The sequence below is a fragment of the Triticum dicoccoides genome, chromosome 6B (assembly GCF_002162155.2).
Source record: "Triticum dicoccoides isolate Atlit2015 ecotype Zavitan chromosome 6B, WEW_v2.0, whole genome shotgun sequence".
In the NCBI taxonomy this organism is placed as follows: domain Eukaryota; kingdom Viridiplantae; phylum Streptophyta; class Magnoliopsida; order Poales; family Poaceae; genus Triticum; species Triticum dicoccoides.
Window position 1 is genome coordinate 546466354 of NC_041391.1, and position 17403 is coordinate 546483756.

Genomic DNA, 17403 nt, shown 5'->3' on the forward strand with positions numbered 1-17403 from the left:
CAGTAATAATAATAACTTGCTTAATAAAAACCCCGGTTCGATGATGAGATAAGTTGGTTCTGTGATGCGTGAATGATCACCATTTGGTTACGAGGTAACCCGTTGAGCCAAGAGTGGTTCTGTTTGTGATCCGTGAATGATCACCATTTGGTTACGAGGTAACCCGTTGAGCCCAGAGTGGTTCCGTTTGTGATCCGTGAATGATCACCGTGGTATCGAGGATACCGAGTTGTTGGACATTCGTGATGTTGTGCGAGAATCATGGGTAAAGATCAAGCTCATTGTGGTCATTTAATGATTACTATGGTATTGTTTATACCAAGCTTGATTTGATCCTGAGATGATCGTGTAATGTCCGAGGTTGGTAAGTGATGCATGTGATGGTTACGAGGTAACCCGAGCAGAATAAGTGGTGCATATAGTGTCATCGTGTTGCATGCTAGTATTATCAGGTTCATATGTTCATGCCATGCTCATGTTGTTCTAGCTGTATCATGTTCATGTTGTTCATGCCATGTTATTCTGATGATCTCATGATAATTCCTGCCTAACCTGTAATTGCCATGCTGTTGTTTGTCTTGAATGCTTATGGTTATTGTGAGCTTGCAAGTACATTCAATGTACTAACCTGGCGTGTCATGCCAGTTTGCAGGTCATGCCTACATGGCTTGCTTGTTTGATGTGGTTCCTGTGTGCGCGAGCTAGGATAAACGTTCTAGCCAGAGTCCCTGCGGATTGGAGTCCATCATTACCGTTCGTTGTTCCGCTGCCACTATTTGTTCCGTTGCCTCGAGTTGTTATGTTGCTAGTATAGAGCAAGCGTAGTTGGCGTAGTGTCACCGTGCTGATGTTATTCATTGTAATATTGGAGACCTTGTATTCCTATTCGTGTTATTATAGAAAGCTTGTTTGTTCTATGCTAAGGAGTGGCGTATTCTAGAAGACTTCACCTCGATCTCTAGGCTGGAATACGGGGCGTTCCGGTTTCTCTGAGCCGAGGTGCCACATGGGTGCAATGGCCTCGACATCGACGAGCTTACGCTCGGAGATGGATGGTGCCTGCCTTTCGAGGCTGGGTGCCCTGCTTTCACCCGGGAGCTGCGGCAAGTCCGTTGGCCGTCCGCTCGCATGTTCAAGCCAGAGATATCCGAGAAGTGTGATGGGAAACTGAACCCGGCAAAGTTCTTGAGCATCTACACCATTGATGTTCAAGCTGCCAGGGGAAGAGATGAGAAGGTGTTTGCCAACTACTTCCCTTTGGCACCCAAATAAAATGTGAGGTCTTGGCTGAAGCACCTGCCGGAGAACTCCATTTCGGCCGGGACTGACCTGTGCCATGAGTTCATTGGCGCCTTCACGGGCGGCCACCAAGAATCAGAGCGGCCCAGCGACTTGCAGCTTCTCCAGCAGAAGGAAGGAGAGACTCTACAAAAGTACTTGCAGAGATTCAGTCGAGACCATAGAAACATCCCAGACATCCACCCGACAGCTGTGATATCTGCCTTCCAGTCCAACATGCACAACCGCATGATACGTTCCAAGAAGAACATTCGGTTGCCCAAGAATGTGAAGGAGCTTTACACCTTGGCGGACAAATGTGCTCGGGTGGAGAAGGGGAGGAAACTTCCTAGGGAGGAAGATTGCGTCGACATCGACTCAGAAGATGACGACGAGACCACAAGGTGAGAAGAAGAAGAACAACAAGAAGCGCAGCAAGAAGCGCAAGGATAAGGAAATGATGGCCATTGAGGGATCAGGCATACCTAGTACCGGCAAGAAGGTTAAGGCGGAAACCCCCGGCAAGGAGGCTGCCGCGTGCATTGACTGTCAGGAGGCTGCGGCTGCTGACAAAGCTGGGAAAAGTGATGGACCGTACTGCAAGATTCATCAGACCAAAGGCCACGATCTCCAGGAGTGTCATCAAGTTGAGAAGCTCATCAAGAGGCAGAGGGCTAAGTATGAGAAGCGTGATAAAGAAAAGGGTTAGAATGGTACTGGCGAGAAGGGCCGGGGTGGTGAAGCAAATCGCCCCGGCAAGGCTCCTCGGAACCAACGGAAACCCGGCAGGGGCCGAGAGAGGGTTGCAATGATGAAAGTGATGGAGGGAGTGAAGAGGAAACTAGCAAGCAGGAATTCTAGAAGGCTACTGGCGCCCTATGTACTGAGGGGAGTGCATCTTTGCACTCTTGTCACTGCAAACTTAACCAGTGGGCACATGAGGTCAATGCCATGGAGCCAGCAGCAGATTCTTGGAAGCCGCTCAAGTGGTCACGCACTCCCATCAACTTTGATCAAGAGGATCACCCCGACTGCATCACTGCGGTAGGGTGCTTGCCGTTGTTGGTCTCACAAAAAATCCGCAACCTCAAAGTCACAAAGATGTTGGTTGACGCCGGGGCCGGGTTGAATCTGATTTCCCCAAAGGTTATCAGCAAACTCCATATAGCAGAGGAAGATCTTAATGCCACTAACATGTTTCAAGGAGCAATCCCGGCAGGAGTCATCCTAAGGGAAAGATCATGTTGCCAGTGATATTTAGAGGGGAGTTGAACTACATGACTGAGAAGGTTGTGTTTGATTTGATCGACCTCCCCCAGCCATACAACGGAATCCTTGGGCGTCCAGCCCTAGCCAAGTTCATGGCAGCATCCCACTATGACTACAACACTTTGAAGATGCCAGGGCCGATGGGCGTCATTTCCATTCCGTCAGGCAAGAAAGACGCAATTATTTGCATGGATAAGATGTACCGGGATGCGATCGCGGCAGAGGCCACTGAGGCCACAGTTCCCGCCAAGGAAAGTGAAGGAAACAAAAAGGCTAGTAGGGGCACCATCAAGGAATCCAGGAATCGTAGCTCTTCGGAGTGTGCCACCCCTGTTGATGATGTGCCAGAGAGTACAATAGCAAGAAAAACAAGTGCTGCACCCCAAGTTAAAAGGGTACCGACAGGGCTGGCTGGCACTGATGGTACTTTCACTATCAGTGCCATCCTTGGCGAAAAATAGGAAAGCATGTTCGTTGCCTTCCTGCGGGTGAATATCGATATGTTTGCTTGGCAACCATCTGATATCCCTGGCGTTCCCAAGGAGGTAATCGAGAACCACCTTGCTCTCTGCCCACATGCCTGACCCATCAAGCAGAAAGTCCGGAAGCAGGCCTTCGAGTGGTAGCAGTTCATTGCCGAGGAGATCAAGAAAGTTGAGGTGGCTGGTTTGGTCGTTGGAGTGTTAAATCCAACATGGTTAGCGAACCAAGTGGTTGTGCGCCAGGCTAATGGGAAATGGAGGCTTTGCATAGATTTCATGGATCTGAACAAGGCATGCCCGAAGGACCCATTCCCCTTGCAGCACATCGACCAGATTGTGGATTCCACTTCAACGTCTGATTTGCTCTCCTTTCTGGATGAATACTCTGGATACCATCAGATCTTTATGTCCAAGGAAGATGAAGCAAAGACCTCATTCATCACCCCATGCTTTGTGCACATGCTTTTCGGGTTGAAGAGTGCCGGGTCCACCTTTGCAAGAGCAGTCCAGGTTGGTTTTGAACCATAGTTGCATAGGAATATTGAGGCTTATATGGATGATATTGTGGTTAAGACCAAGGATAGATCAACCCTCATCCAGGATTTAGAAGGGACATTTGCTAATCTGTGTAAGATCAAGTTGAAGCTGAACCCGAGGAAGTATGTGTTTGACGTTCCCTCTGGGAAGCTACTTGGTTTCTTTGTATCCCACCGTGGGATCAAGGCCAACCTAGATAAGATCAAGGCCATCGAGCAGATTCAGGCACCCAAGATAGTTAAGGAAGGCATTTGACAGGATGTGTTGCCGCTCTTAGCAGGTTCATCTCCAAGTCTGTCAAGCACGCCTTGCCATTCTTTAAGATTCTAAAGAAGGCAGGACCCATGAAGTGGACCCCAGAAGCAGATGTAGCACTTCAAGATTTGAAGACCTACTTATCCTCTGTACCCACATTGGTTGCACCCAAACCACAAAGAGCCATTGCTACTATATCTGGCAGCGACCAATCAATTGGTTAGTGCAGCTTTAGTGGCACGGCGGGAAGTGGAGGAGACAGCAGCCTCAGCAAGTGTTTTGCCCAGAGAAGAGAGAGAGAATAGCTCGGTAAGCCAGATGTGGATCAGGACAAAGAGGAGCACGGTAGCGGAGGCAACACCAAGGACGCGGCAAGGAAGAAGGTGGTGAAGCACCCAGTATACTTCGTCAGCTCCCTATTGCAGGGGGCTAGATCCAGGTATTCTGGCATGCAAAAGTTGGTTTTCGGCCTTATCATGACCTCAAGGAAATTGCGCCACTACTCCCAAGCCCATGAGATCACGGTTGTCACTCTCTTCCCGTTGCAAAGTATACTCCGAAACCCAGATGCTACCGGAAGGATAGTGGAATGGGCATTGGAGTTATCCAGCTTTGCCCTGAAGTTTGAAAGAACATCAACGTTCCAGAGCATGGCATTTGCAGAGTTTATTGCAGAATGGACGCCAACCCCTGATGAAGAAGTGCTGGAAATATTTATCCCCGGCAAGGAAGCGCCCCAAGAATGGATCATGTATTTCGATGGTGCCTTCTCCCTCCAAGGTGAAGGAGTTGGCGTGCTTCATGTTGCTCCCACTGGAGAGCACCTAAGATACGTTGTCCAGATGCATTTTCCCCAGGAGGAGGCGACCAACAGTACTGCAATGTATGAAGGGCTCCTTGCCGGGCTCAGAATTGCCATGGAATTGGGGATCAAGAAGCTGGTCATTCGAGGAGATTCAGAACTTCTGGTGAGACAAGTCAACAAGGATTACCAAAGTCCATTGATGGAGGCATACGTAGAGGAAGTGAGAACATTGGAGGAGCACTTTTGACGTGCGGAAAACAGCATAGCTGATCATCTGTCAAAGTGCACTGCACAGAAGCTTCCTGTGGAACTAGGAACTTTTGTTCTCCATCTTACTTAGCCCTCCATATCCCCAACAACAATGGCCCAAAAGAGGAGGAAATTGGCCTCCGGTAAGCCTCTCCCGGTAGATCCTCTCAGGGCACCTAGCAGGGACCCTGCCGGAAATAGCTCCCCTTCGTTTCCGGGTTGCACCCTCCTTCCGGGCCTCCGGTCAACGCGATCGAGGGATGCGCTCCCACGAGTGAGGAGGTGCTGCTAGTCCTCATTGCCGAGGCCAGGCTCCAACTTGGCCAAGGCACATAGTCCATTTCCTCCAAACCGGAGAAATTCCCGAAGAGCGAGAAGAAGCGGAAAGAGTAGCCCGGAAGGCCAGTATGTATCAGTTTGTCGATGACACACTATAAAGAAGAAGGTCCAACGGTGTGAAATTGAAGTGTATTTGCCGGGAAGAAGGAAAGGAACTGCGAGCGGAAAGACAAAAAGGCATGTGCGGCTCCCACATTGGATCAAGGGCTTTGGCTGGGAAAGCATTGTGACAAGGATTCTACTGGCCCACAGCTAGCCCTCCAAGATGCGGTCGAGCTAGTCACCAAGTGTGAAGCCTGTCAGTTCCATTCTAAGAATATCCATCTGCATGCCCAAGCTCTTTAGATAATCCCTTTGTCATGGCCTTTTTTGGTCTCGGGGCTCGATATCCTCCGCCCTTTCCCCTGAGCTGCCCGGGGCTTTGAATTCTTTTTTATTGCAATCAACAAGTTTACAAAGTTGCCGGAAGTACATGTCATGAGGAAGGAGACTTCTAAGTCAGCTATCAAGTTCTTGAAAGGATTGGTGTGCCGTTTCGGGGTCCCTGCCCGGATCATCACCGACAACAGCACCCAGTTCACGAGCCGAGCCTTCATGCAATATGTTCCTTCCCTCGGAGACAAGATCTCATTTGCCTTTGTTGCACATCCCGGAAGAAACTTAAAAGCTGAGAGGGCGAACACTTAAGTGCTATGGGGACTCAGGACGAGAGCATCTGATAAGCTGCGGAAGTGCTGCAGGCGATGGATCATTGAGCCGCCGGTGATTCTTTGGTCCCTCAGAACAACACCAAATCAAGCTACCGGACAGACTTCCTTCTCCCCAGTCTATGGGAAAGAAGCAGTTATCCCCATAGTAACTCATTTATGGGTCACCTCGAGTGCTTGCCTACGATGAAGTAGCGTAGGAACATCACTAGCATGACGATGTTGTGCTTCTCGAAGAGAACTGTCTCCGGGCTGCTACACGTGCTGCACGCTACCAGCAAGCCCTGCGTCGCTATCACAGCCACAGGGTTCATGCCCGGTGTTTTGAGGAAGGCGACCTTGTCCTTAGGCGCGTTCAGTCTGCCAAGGGTTCAAACAAGTTGACGCCAAAGTGGGAAGGCCCTTACCGGGTAGAACGATTCAACACACCTGGCGCAGTCCGTCTGGACACCGGAGATGGCGTTCGATTGCAAGACTCATGGAATATTGAGCATCTCCGCAAGTTCTACTCGTAAGGCGCGGCTATTGGGCCTTGCCCGGCAGCCACCCTTCTGTACAGGCCTTGCCTCAGTTGCATGTAATGCCTTGTACAAAGCCAGACACAGACCCTGAGCAACAGATAAATAAATGAAGCACTGGGGCCCTTGACAAGTTGCATGCATGCATAAGCATATCATGAGCATCGCATACTCATGTAGATAAGACCGCATCTGGCATCATTTTCATCTGCATAAACTGCAGGTTCCTGCCGTGGATTCAGTCCTGAAGAGGAGATGAGAAGACAAGCCAACACTATGGTCTTTGGCAAGCCAAATAGATAAGTTCTTCCTTTTATCCATACTTGTTCTGTAAGTGAGGTCTTGTGCATGAGAAAACCCTGCTACCCTTTGAAACATAGGTGCTCCCACCCTTCGAATCGAACGTTGCTTCGGTCAGGGTGGTAGCGGTGGCCTTTTATGGAAAAGGACTAGCGGGGGGCTGGTCCCTCTTCATGGTTTGTGCCCGGTTGGCCTAACTCCCCGACAACAAAATAGAGGGTACAAACAAGATAGCCTGCTGGGGGAGCTCATTTACATAAAATATAGAGGCATCCCACCTCTGCATGGACATATACATGCACGAGTCCCCGGCAAGGTTTATCTTTTTCATTAATGTGCTGATCAAACAAGTAAAAACCTTACAGGACACAAAAACATGGATTCAAGAGATTACATTATTTGAACTGAAATTTGGCAAGTGCCTGCAAGTTTAAGATTGAAAAAAGATAAGTGCCCCGTAATGCCATTTCTTGCCCCTCTCCTTCGAGGCACAACATTCGAAGGCGAGGAGGGCAAAAGGAGTGCCTGCGCAGAAGCCCAGCCTGACCCTGTCGGACTCCGGGAGAGGTAGCCTAGCGAGGATGGGAGAGCACTGACGAAGGAGACGATGGAGAGCATGGCAGAGACGACCCATCAACTGCCACCACCAGGGCCAGCAGGACACGACAGGGTTAACAAACATGCAGCCCATGAGGAAGCCTGTGGGGTCCAGCTAGAGGAGCCGGGGGGCACCATCCCGACCTCTCCATCCAACTCCCCAACAAATCGCCTTGCCGGGATGGATATGCAGGTGTAGTTGATGGTACCGCCGCACGATGAAGATGGTGTGGCAGGTTATCTGCCGGAGTTAGGGTCGTCGCCCTCTCGGTCAGTGCCCTCATCATCACCGTCACTTTCCTCCTCATTGCTATCTCTCGAGGAGGAGCTTTCATTTCGGTCGAGCTCTCCACGCAGCACCCTAAGCGAGCACCCGAGCTCCCAAACACCTTGATGGAAACGAAACCGTCCTCCATTAACTTATAATTGAGGACGTGTGCTTCCGACAAGCTATGGGCATGAGCAAAAGTCGTCTAGACTCAGCGGAAGTACATGACATGAGGCGTGGGGAAGTCTACATCCACTCGTATGATGACATCCCCGCAACCCCTCATGTGCAGTCTCAACGCTCGTGGCTGCTCGGGCTCCATCGCCCTTGCAAATGGAGTAGGAAGGCGGAGGCGACCGTGTGGAGGCTTGTACAACATGATGATGAACTCTAGAGGCTAGTCTCCGCCGTGGCCTTCCAGCGGAGGAGGAGCCTCCGGCGGGGGCGCGGTCAGGACACTGCCCCATCCTTCTCCTCCACAGGCGCCTCGACGGCCCCGGTCTCGTCCCCTCCCTTCTCCTCTCGTAGCGGGTTCCACCCCTGCGCTCTTAGGAGGAGGAGGGAGATGCTGTCGAGCAGAGGCTCTCGTTGCAGCCATTGGGTTGCCACCACATCTTCGCCCTCTCATCATGACGAGTGAATAAGAGTTTGAAGAAAGGGAGTTGAAAAGTGTGGAGCCAGGGGGCTGACCTCTCATTCAGAAGGCGACCGCCCCACTCCTCCAATACGACTTCCCTACACCTGCAATGGCCCAGGGAACTGGAGCCAGCCCTGTGCACCAATCAGCAACGCCCGGTTTTCTGCCTTGGCGCCCATTTCCGAGCCCTCCGCATCCACCACCTACCCTACGCAATGCATGCGGTACACGTGGCGGATGCCCCAAGGGCGGGAGGTAAGTGGGGTGGCAGTTTCTACCCCATGATCATGGGACGTGGGCGATCCATGGATCGTGGCCCGGTTTCTCGCATAACATTTTGCACGACATGTGGGAGAACCAGAAACTGGCCCAAGCTCGGATTGATGGAGAGGCAAAGAAGATCTCAAAGGATAGAGCCACCTCTGCACTCTTGCCTATGCAGTGGTTAGGGCCTACCCGACCACGCCCAGCGGCGCGTTCGTACCAGGCCCGGGGGCTTCCGTCGGTGCAACAAACCCCGGGTCTGTTGCCGGGACTGTGCATAGGCCTGAAGAGAAGATTACAACACCATGATCAACCCAAGCATGATGGGTCAATTCCCTTGAAGGATCCAAGTACAAATCAGGAAGACCAAGAAGAGCCAGAAGAGCAAGATATCGCTATGGGAAGAACCTCCCTTGTCGGGCATGCGAGCTTGACAAGGTTGGGTTTGCCCTAGAAGCAAGCTTCTAGATTGTCTCGGCAGGCCTGCCATGGCTAGTGGAGGAAAGTCACACCACCGCTCCACCTCACAAGCAACCCAAGTCATCGATCAACGCATTGTCAAGCCCCTAAGTGACTAAGTGGCTGCTTCTTGCCACATGGCAGCCACTTCCTACAACAAACGCCTCCATATGACACCCGTCCTGGGATGTGTGAAGCAAGCAGGTGCAATGCTGGCAAAAGAGCAAGGCAATGGTTGCCGGGCACGCTGTGATGTGACACAAGACGACGCATTTAACGTGCACTGTCAGCCTGCAGAGTGAGGTGTCATAGCACTATTTGCTATCTAATCAGTGCGAAAAGACTAATTTGCCACTGTGGTGACCCCTTTATCTATAAAAGGAGGCCCATGGAGACTGTAGAAAGGGTTGGTTGGCTGGTTCAGACCCTCACACATTCATACGTGCGTATCCATTCTCGCCCTCAGGCGACCTTGCCGGGTGAGTGTACTACATTCGCCACCATATTTCCACTATCAATCCACCAAAGCAGGAGTAAGGTTTTATGCCTCATGGCAGCCTGAACCTGGGTAAACTTCCCGTGTGATCTCTGATGCGCCGTGTTGTGCTTCTCCTCTCTTTGTGCAACGTGCCTATCCCCCTACCGAACCAGAAAGAGGCTCATGGCCCCATAGGTAGTCATGGTTTCCCACGACAAGTTGTGTGATATGTAAAAGAAGAAAGATGTGGATACTGATATTGTTAAATTGAAGCTATTTCCGTTTTCGCTTAGAGATCGTGCTAAAACTTGGTTTTCATCTTTGCCTAAAAATAGTATTGATTCATGGAATAAGTGTAAAGATGCTTTTATTTCCAAGTATTTTCCTCCCGCTAAGAACTTCTCCCTTAGGAACGATATTATGAATTTTAAGCAACTTGATCAAAAACATGTTGCGCAATCTTGGGAGAGGATGAAATTGATGATACGAAATTGCCCTACTCATGGTTTGAATTTGTGGATGATTATACAAAAAAATTATGCCAGACTGAATTTTACTTCTAGAAATCTTTTAGATTCAGCCGTGGGGGTTACTTTTATGGAAATTACTTTAGGAGAACACTACAGGAATCATGAACTTTGATGTTAGCCATGGCGGACGGCAAAGGCACGCTTGGCAAACGACAAAGACCATTGCCATCAGCTAGCTGACGGCAAGTTGTCCGGCGGAACAGGCTACAACAAAGGCTTCTTTACCGTCTACTGGCGGACGGTAAAGATACAAAGGTCTTTGTGGTCCGCCTGCCGGCCGCAAAGAGCCTGGACGGCGCACGTGTCAGCTTAGGTCCGTTAAGGTGTTAACGGCGTGCATTGCCGTCGGCTAGCGGACGGCAAAGACCTTTGCAAATTTGCCGTCCGCCAGCAGACAACAAATAGCATTGAATCTATGTCGTCCGCTAAGGGATGGCATAGCGTGCCACGTGGCCGCACCTGGGGGGCTGGCCTATTTGGTAGCTTTGTCATCAGCTGGCTAACGGCAAACAATCAACGTTCTTTGCCGTTCGCTGGCAGACATCAAAGCATCCAAATAGTCAGCCTACTGCCCCAGGTTGCACAGGTAGCTGACACATGGCATGTTTGCCGTCCGCTAGCTGATGGCAAAGCTCTTTGTCGTCCGCCAGCGGACGGCAAAGTGTCTATATATCCCCTGTTTTTTTGTTTTTTTCTTGAATTCATTCAATTTGACAGAATTTCACATATATTTATAATACTTTCGACAAGCATACCAACACATATACATACCAAATCATATCCCTGCCATATGGATATGATCAACCAACACATATACATAGCAAATGGTTTCAGCCAACACATATACATAGCCAACATATCCAACAACAAGCATACAATGGTTTCATCCATACATATATAGGTAGCATGTTTGACGTTCTTCATCCTACAAAATCAAAACAAGAAAGAAGCATAAAGGGAAGAGTAGACTCCATCAACGCAAGCTTCCTCATCTAAAGCAACTCTGCAAATTGGGAAAGAAGCAAGTTAGAAGAAGAAGAGGAAGAAGAAGAAGACTAAGCTAGGTAAAAATGCTAAGTGTAGGTCATTTTAAAAGCAAAGCTAGGTTCGAGCTTATTAAGGTTATTATGTCATTTTCGAGGAAAGTAAGGTAAGTCTATATCATTTTGGAGGTAACAAAGATTATCATTACATTTTTGAGGAAAGAAAGCTAAGTATATCTCATTTTTTCTCTAACTTAGGTAGTTATGCCATTTAGGAGGAAAGTAAGCTAAGTTTGCATTTGTTAAGCAAAACACTAGAGAAAACTTACCCTCATCACAACAAATGCGATGAAGATCGCAACAAAGGTAACAATTGATCCAACGGCATAATGATACCAAGCCTTATTATCAATGGCATATTTTCTAATCTTCTTAATCTTCAAGTGCATTGCATCCATCTTCAAGCGCATTGCATTCATCTTCATGTTGTGCCCATCGACCACATCGGCAACATACAACTCCAATTTCATCTTCTCTTCTTCAATTATTTTAATTTTTTCTTTCAAATACTCATTTTATTTTTCAACTAAATTTAACTTCTCTACAAGAGGGTCGGTTGCAAATTCCGGTTCACATACCTCTAAGATTAAAATATCTCTATGTCAACTTGATGGCCATAATGGTCATAAATGCAAAATGCAACAAATAGTTATAAAAGAGGATTTACCACATCTGAATCATAAAGCAGGCGAGGACCGACGGGGATGGATATCAAGACCATGGCACTATGTATAACAAACAATCATACAAAGTAAGAAAATTATACAAGTGACTATATAAATCATACAATCATACAAGTAACTATATAAATCAAGTACAACATAAAAAATTAATACCTAGTCATAATATGGTTCAATAAATGCTTCGGGATCACTAAATGCATCATCATCATCATGATCAGTAATGACGTGCTCATCATCATCATTAATAAATGCATCATCATGTGGAAGGCCACCTCTACGTAATTTGTCAAGCATTGACAGGTCATCCGCAACAGTAACCTCTTCTAGTTCAGGCTCTTCTTGTCCCGGCTGAGGGGTGAAGTCGGGTTCACTGTCGCTGTCTACTTCAATGTTCTGGGGTGAAGTAGAGCGGTTCTTGAAATGTTTTTTGGAAAGACGCGTTTCTTGGAAGAATTCTCCTTCATATCTGTCTGGGTTAATGTGAGGTACATAATCCTCTTCATTGGGGAGAGGTGGTCTAACACGTGGGGGCACTTCATAAACGACATCCCAAGCTTTAAGATTTGGATCACTTTGACAGCCCACGGTAGATAGAAAACTTCGGTTGCCTGTTGAGCCATAATATAGACATCGGGAACATCCAAATGGGTGCTTTAATTGATTTCCACTATCCTTATATGTTCATGAGTCTTTCTAGTCTCCTTTGGACGGAACCAATAACATTTGAAGACACGTTTGGTGGGTTTGCACCATAGAATTGAAGTTCATAAATTGCTTCAACTCTTCCATAATACTCGGTATCTCCTTTGCCGATAGCAGAGACACAACAATTTGTAGACTTTCGGTCGGCCATAGATAGCTCTTTGCCATAGGTACGAAAGCGATACCCATGGATGTCGTATTTGTCAAATGAATGGACCTTATAGTCAAAACCATTAGGGACTTGTCTCAATTCGGCGTCCATAAGCTCTGAATTAGCCTACAAGTTTAATACGAAAGGGATATTTGCATTATCCAGAAATTAGACGAAGAAATGAAATTGTATAATGGAAATTACCGTTTGTTTGAACCAAGAGATGAAACCGGGATAGCCGCGTCCATGCACTGCCAGAAGCTCGTACTCTTTGACAGAATCCTTTTGGATCACCACTCCATACGAGAATATGGTGACATACTGACTGTATTAAATTTATCCGGGAATAAGAGAAGTTTAAAGGAATTAGAAGTTGTGAAACAGTGTGCCGAGAACTTACTCGATGTATGGCCGCACTTCTGTTAGGTTGGTGAAGATATAAAACGAAATGATATGCCATTCTTTGAAATCCAACATTAAGGAATTAGAAGCATCTGCTAGAGCGAGACCCCCTTTGAGTTGGCTGAGGTTGGATCCACCCTTTTTAGGTTCGTCAGCATTGTACTGAGGCTTCGGATTATGCAAATGATGATTTTTGGTTTCGTAGTGTGCTGTCATGAAGTTTGCCGCCTCCTCAGTAATGAATGCCTCATCCATCGATGCTTCAATTCTACGTTTATTTTTACATTTTGCTCGTAGCGTATTCTGCATCCTCTCGGTGGCGTAGCACCAACAATTTTGCACGCCCCCCCCCCAAATCTTGCCTCGGTTGGGAGATGCAAAATCAAGTGCTGCATTGGATTAAAGAAGCCCGGCGGAAAGATCTTCTCTAACTTGCAGATCAACTCCGCCGCCAACTCTTCCCTTTCTTCTAGCACACCAGGTGATAGTTCTTTCACACAGAGAACACGGAAGAAATAGCTCATCTCTGCCAGTACTAGCTATTCATCCTCAGGGATGAAGCCACTCAACATCACCGACATTACCCGCTCAATCCATATGTGCCAATCATGACTCTTGAGACCAAATATCTTCAATTTATCAAGACTCGCTCGCCTCTTTAGATTCGCTGCATACCCGTCGGGGAACATCAACTGCCGTTGCACCCACAAGATAATTTCCATCATAGCTGGCCTTCCAAGATTGAACCATGCCTTTGGCTTCGTCCAGTTCTGCTTTCCTTTTGGTTCTTTCATGTTTTGTAACGGCCTATCACATAGGACCTCTAGATTGATTCTAGCCTTAGTATTATCCTTTGACTTCCCATCTATGCCGAACAATGTACCAAAAAGTGCCTCGGCAATATCCTTCTCAGTGTGCATCACGTCGATGTTGTGTGGGAAAAGGAGGTCTTTGAAGTAAGGCAGATCCCACAAGTATGTCTTGTGAGTATAGGCGTGTTTCGAATTATACCTCTTGAAATACCCTGGACGCTCTAGATCTGGCTTGAGAGCATTTAATTGATCTAGTTTCTCTTGGCCTGTCAACGGAGGTCGTGCAGAGTTTTTGACAACTCTACCTCTGATGAAGTTCTTCTTGTCTTTCATGAACTTATGGCGAGGATCCAGGAACTATCTATGCATGTTGAAGCAAGAAAACTTGCGACTGGCCTGAAGCCAACAGAACTCAAGAGCTCCCTTGCATGTGGGGCACAGGAACCTTCCATGCACACACTAGCCAACGAATAGCGCATACGCCGGCAAGTCATGCGTCGAGTACATGTACCAGACACGCACTATGTAGTTCCGTTTGCTAAAGGCATCGTATGTCTTGAACCCATTAACCCAGGCTTCTTGCAATTCATCCTTCAGTGGCTGCATGTACACATACATATTCTTCCCCGAACAGTTGGGCCCTAGAATTATCAAAGTAGGAAAATGTTATTTCTTTGCATAATCAGTCGGGGGGGGGGGAGATTGAGTGGAAAGACAAATACGGGCCAACAACTGTATCGGGCTGCTGTCAAACCAAACACACTAAACCCATCCGTTCTGATGCCGACTCGAGGATGCCTCGGATCTGCCGCTTTGTCATCATGTAATGCATCAAAGCTCTTCCATGCTTCACCATCCGATGTGTGCACCATCATCAGCTTCCCATCTGCATCTAGTTGGGTTCTTTTGCACGTTTTGTGCCATGTCATCTGTCTTCCCGTCTCTTCAAGCATGAAAAGACATTGAAGTCTTGGTAGTATTGGCATATACCGAAGAACATTAACGGGGATTTTGGTCTGCGTCTTCTCACCCATACCATTGTCTACCACAACATACCTGGATGACTTGCAAATGGGAAAATAGTTCAAGTCCGGATACTGAAGCCTAAATAAGGCACATCGTTTCTCACAGGCATGTATCTTGTCATAGGTCATCTTAAGAGCACGGAGGATTTTGTCTGACTGGTATAGGTTTGAAGGTAGTACATGGCCTTTGGGTAGAAAACGTCCAAATACTGTCATAATTGTGTCATAGCATTCTCCGCCCAAGTTGATTTGAGCCTTCAGAGCCATTATTTGTGAGATGGCATCCAACTGACAAAGCTTGGTATGCTCGTGGAAAGGACGTTTTGAAGACTCCATCATTTCATTGAAGGCCTTTGCAGATTCCTCCATCTCATCGTCCGAGTCCCGAGCATCATCAAAGTCTTGCACCATGTCTTGCATCCCGGTACCATGCTCGTCGGTGCAACAATGAAGCACCTCAGCTCTGGCACATTGGGCAGACTCGCCATGAAATGTCCACACCAAATAATCTGGCGTAAAACCCCACTTCTGCAGCTGTTTGCCGATTTCATCCTCTGTCCTCTTGTGCCAATTGTTGCACACGGTGTAGGGGCACCATGTTGTCGTCTGGCCATTTGCAAATGTGGCTCTCAGAAACCCCTTGGTTTTTGTTAACCATTCAATGGTCATGTCTTTCTTACTAGTGTGACCGGTGTACATCCACGCACGATCAGTCATCTTGCCTAGCTACTGGACACATAATAAATATATATATAAATCAACATGTATATATTCATTAGTTAATGGAGTTTGTCACTTTTATTACGTCCATGCAACCTAGACGCTAATAGGTAAAGATAGGTCCTAATCCCACCCGAGTATGTGTAGATTGGGTTCATTTTCCCATGCTCTGCTCCGGATCTGACGCAAAATTTCGGCAGCACCTCCCCGCTGTTCTCCTGATACACGTCTCGGCAATAAGCAGAGAGGATGTGTACCCGGATAGCAAGAGGGAGGCACTGCCGAAATTCTGCATCGGATTTGGAGCAGAGCATATGGGAAAACGAACCCAATCTATAGATACTCCGACTGTCCATGGATAACGTTGGGAAATTCAAAAGAATCACGGTTATAAATATGCAAATGCATGCATATTTGTAGATGTAACCCTTTAGAACAGGAGACGCATAGTGGTCACGCGTATTGATGATCGCAGGGCGGAGCTCGTCGAACACTAGACCCTCGCAGCGACAAAAAAATTGCACATTTAAATCGAAAGATGAGTTTCATAGCAATATTATTTTTTTCGTCAACCGAACTAAATATTTACAACAGGACGAGCGGGTTAGGGGTTCCTCTGCATTGAGAACCCTAAATAGCAAGTATCATCGGTGCAAGATACATGAGGCGCTCGGCGTTGAACACTAGATCCACATCCCACAAGTGACGCCGGCGCCCGGCGTCCCGCAACAATAGTTCTGCTGGCCGATGGTGGTCGAACACCTTGGAAAAATTTTCTGGCAGCCTCTGTAATGTGGATTAAAGCCAAGTTTTGAAATTTCAAATAACCAAACCGACTTGAGTCAGTTTGGTCGTTTCAAGTTTCAACACTTAGCTTTCAATCGTCATCTCAGAGGCTGCTTGACAAATTCGCAATGGTGTTCGACCGCCATCGAGGCTGAGAACTGTTGCTGCGGGATGCAAGACCCCTGTGCCACTTGTGGGATGTGGATGTAGTATTCGACACTGACGACCTCGCACTGACGATACTTGCTATTTAGGATACCATCGACACCGAGGAACCCCCTAACCCGCTTGTCCCTGGATAAACTAAACTAGCATGCATTCAATAAACAAAACTACACCATCTCCTGTGTCCGTACATTGTCGAATATTATCACTAATACATATCGAATAGTATCATACATATAGCATCACTAATACAACTAGAACCGTAGCGAATGACGGGTATCGGCGCGGGCGGTGGACACCCAAAGAGAAGGAACCATCACAGGATTATAGCTCCAGTGAGATCCCTGAAGAACCTGCCAGGTATTGTCGAACCTGCCCTCCAACGCAACCATGTAGCAATGGACGCTCGCCCTCCTCACTGACACGGTGACGTACCACCTCCGCGGTGTCCGAAAGCCTCGTTACCGTAACCGGCCCATGTGACCGGCACCAAACAAGGTTCAGGGTCAACGACGGGCTGGCTCCTCACCAAGATGCGCCAACGGAAGGTAGAACCTCCCAGTACCAGCCCGGCGGAGCCCAGTCTCGGACATGGCCCCTCTGATCAAGTAGGCCTCCTCCGTCGAGTCGACGACGAGGATGCGGGATAGGTATCATCGACATCGATGCGGGAATAAATGCTTGAACCAAAAAATAACAACAAATTTCACATGTTCAAAATAAACCAGAAACTTAACCTAAAGTAAACTAAACTAAACCTAAACTAAATTAACTAAAATAAACATAAACTAAACTAACTAAACTAAACCTAAACTAAACTTGAAACTTAACCTAAACTAAACTAAACTAAACCTAAAATAAACAAAACCTAAACTAAATTATACTAAACCTAATTAAACTAAATCTAATAAACAGAAAAAAAATGTCTCACCTTGTAGCGGC